A 3951-nucleotide genomic window follows, 5' to 3' on the forward strand; every position below is an offset into this window, starting at 1 on the left:
CAAAAAAAAAAAAAAAAAAAAAAAAAATCCAAACAAACAAAAACCCCCCACAATTTGGATGGCCTGCATAGATTAAGTCCTGCTGGATTCCACATGGTTGACCACAGTTTGAATCTTGCTCCTAACAGCTTGAAAACAATCTGGGGATGTGTGCATGAGTGGTCACAATCATGACAGGAGAGAGAAATGGAGGAAAGAACATTGGGCCATGGCCATTCCCCATTAGTAGGGTGCTTTCTCTCTTCTCTGGCACATGCCCTCTGACAATTAAAAAAAAAAGGAAGAAAATGAAAAACCACAACCCAGTGGGAAAAGATCAAATAGGTTTCTTGACATCTTGTAGACAAGTGTTAATAGATTGAAAGTTCTGTTTTTCATTCAAATGTTTTGGCTTCATTTATACTGTCATTTTATCTGCCTTTCTCAGATTTTTAAAAATATTCTGTAAGACATTTTTTATATATTTTCTGGCCAACTCAGAAAGGAAAGAGACTCATTAGGGGAGCCAACAATCTATTTTGAAATGTTTAAGGATGGCAACACCATTTTATATATATATAAATTTTTTAGTTTTTGCTGTAGGGCATGTGTTCTTACCAGCGAGAGACAGAGAGAGAGGAAAAGTGGGAAATCACCACCCACCCCACCCCCCAGGAATGATGGTCATGCCGCAGTACCTTCTCCTCCATTCTCCTCTCAGGATTTTGGACACACACACACATGCATCTGGGAATGGAATGGCCAAAGTAAGCCATGTGGGGTCCAGTGCTTTAGCCTCCACACCACATGCTGGCTCCCAACATTATTCTTATTTTTAAAAGTAATTGTTTATTTAATTTTATTCATCATGATTGTGATTTTTAAATTTGTTACCGGGCACGTGCACTCACCAGAGAGAGAGAGAAAAGGAGAGAAAATGAGAAAGCAAGCCACCAGGTCCAGGACTTGAACTGCAGTCAGTCTGTGAGAGTCCAGCATATTAATTACCACCCCACCTGCTGGGATCATCATTATCGCTTTTTAACAGAAGATTTAAACACTTACTTTAGCTATTAAGTTAGTTATTGCTCCCTAAGGCTTCATGTGAGTAGTAGTGGATCAGTAGAGAGAAATACAGTCTGTATGAAATAAGCTACTATTTAGATAGATTCCTTAACTTAGTAAAAGTGGTTCTTATCAGAAACCCAGTTTTCGAATAGGGAAAGGTGTCTATTAGAAGCATAATCTAGCACGCTCCAGTGCTGAAATCAGAAGCAGGGCAAGAAGTTCATAAAAAAAAAAAAAAATCCATTTATAAGCTCAGCGAGTCTGCTTTTCATACGCAGCAACCTCTCCTGAATTGGCGGGGCCTCGCGGCTCTCAATGCAGAGATGGTTCCGCTCTGGAGAGCTCCAACACGATTCCAGTCTATTAGTGCTTTGGAGGGTACAGCACTGTATCTTTAATGCAGCTCTTGGTCTAATCTTCCTGCCAGAAAGGAACCTACAGAACTCCAGGAGCCAAAATCATTGCTGTAAAATTGGAGAACGACAAGGCGAATGCGAAAATGCTATCAAGCCATATGGGCTGGGCTAAGAAACATATTAAATGTCTTTCTGTGCAAGGTGAGATGATAGGGGCTCAATTTCTGCTGCTAGGAGGTTACGGTACAAGAAGGCACTGAGCTGAAGGAGCCTACAGTGTGTGCAGTTAACAGACCACATGACATGTTGGGACAAAGATTTAGTCAATAGATAAAGGGTTTTATATACTTAGATTCTAAAAGGCGAATTTAAAACAAAATCAATCGTGATTTTTTTTTATCATATGAAAATTTATTACTTCTGTGTTTTCACCATAAAAAATTATGATCTTGGTCTTTCCTTCTTGCCTTGTATAGAGCCAAGAGAGAGACATTGGCTACTTTGACAACCTTAAATCAGACTCCAGGAATGTCACCACATAGACTGGTTCATGCCTTTAAAGCCAATAGGCAAACGGGGTCACAAACTGAGCTTCGCAAGGCTCAACCCAGTGTTTGGATTTGGGGAAACAGAATGGCTTCCTATAAATGGTGTACAAACCTAGCTGATCTTCAGAGTTACCCAGGAAAGTTATTTTGTTTTTTGCTGTAGGGCAAGTGTGCTCCCTGGAGAGAGACAGACAGGGAAAGTGAGAAATCACCCGTGGGGGAATGGCCATGCTGCAACACTTTCTTCTCCATTCTCCTGGGATTTGGGACATGCACACACATGCATTTGGTGTGTTTTTCAAGCCAAACCTTTGTTGGCCACATTCAAATCCAGTACCTTAACCACCATGCCACCTACTGTTCCCAGCCCAGGAAATTCTTAGAACACAAATTGTTGGGCCAGCAGGTGCTGTGGTGGTTAAGGTGCTGGATCCCACAGGGACAACTTTGTAATTTTGAGTTCTGGACCAGCAGCTTGCAAAACCCTCCAGGTGCATGCACCAGTGCCCAAAATCCCGAGAGAAGAATGGAGAAGGGATGTGGCATGGCCATCCCTTCCTGGGGGATGATTTTTCATTTTCCCTCTGTCTCTGTCTCTTTTGGTGTGTGCACACACACCCTGTGGCAAACGTCTGTAAAATAAAATAAAATACAAATGCTCAGGCCCACACTCAGATTTACTAAATTAGAGGTTGGATGTATTAAATTAGAGGATGGATGATGGGTCCAGGGATCCTGAGTTTGAAAACAGTGGATTGAAAAAGAGTTCACGGGACCAGCAGTTAGCGTAATGGCTATGTCTCTGGACTCCCATGTAGTTGACCACGGTTCTAATCCTGGACCTGGTGGCTTAAACTCACACCGGGCATGTGTGCGTGCATGCCCAAAATCCCGAGAGGAGAATGGAGGAGAAGAGATTGCGGCATGGCCATCCCCCCTGGGGGGTGATTTCTCGCTTTCTGTCTCTCTGTCTCTCTCTGTCTGTTTGGTGAGCACACGCGCCCTATAGCAAAAACCTCTCTACATGTATTGAAAGTTGTGGGAGAAACAGCTTTTCAGGATTTTTAATATATATCTAATAACATATTCCAATATGTATCCTTTGTTAAACCTGTTTATGCTGATTACTGTGTAATTTACATGGAAAATAATTCATAGTTGTTTTCAGGAGTGCTTGCATTCTTTTACTGCATTTTTTCCTCCTTGAATCTTTTTTTTTTTTTTTTTTTTTTTTTGAGAGGTTTTTGCTATAAGGTGCGTGCACTCACCAGAAAGATAGAGAGATAGAGAGACAGAGAACGAGAAATCATCCCCTGGGGGGATGGCAATGCTGCAATCCCATCTCCCCCATTCTCCTCTTGGAATTTTGGGCATGCACGCACGTGGGTCCAGCGTGAGTTTAAGCCACTGGGTCCAGGACTCGAACCATGGTCAACTACATGGGAGTCCAGCAACATAGTCATTAAGCCAACTGCTGGTCCTGCTTCTGAACTCCTAAGAGTAACTTCAAGGTGAATCGGTGAGATAGCACATGCCAAAGGTCTCTAAAAGTTGACACAGAGGCTGAACACTATTCAGCATCAATGATGGTGAGCTGCGCTCCCCAGCCTAACTCTGGCAAATGGTAGCCCACAAACAATCGCCCTTTGGGATTTCTGTGGACGTGATGATATGCAATTAAACCATAATTAGATCAAGAAGCAGGTCAAGAAGCTAGCTGACTCACAGAAAGAAAATGTTTGGCATCCTGGTTATTTTTGATAACCTTAGGTTGAACTTGATTAAATGCATGGCCACCCAATGAAAAGCCAACTGCAGTTGGATAGACCAGTTGAGCAGGCTGGTGGAGGCCCTGGGGCCCTTGATTCTTTGAAGGACAGCTCTTGCTTTGGGTTCTCCAAGCATGTGATGATCACACAGCGTGCTTGTAGGACCTTGATATCTTGAAGGTTTACTTGATTTTCATCATAACTGGGTGGTGGGGGGTGGGAGCTGCAAGT

Source organism: Tupaia chinensis, unplaced genomic scaffold (assembly GCF_000334495.1).
Source record: "Tupaia chinensis unplaced genomic scaffold, TupChi_1.0 Scaffold148557_1, whole genome shotgun sequence".
Classification (NCBI taxonomy): Eukaryota; Metazoa; Chordata; class Mammalia; order Scandentia; family Tupaiidae; genus Tupaia; species Tupaia belangeri.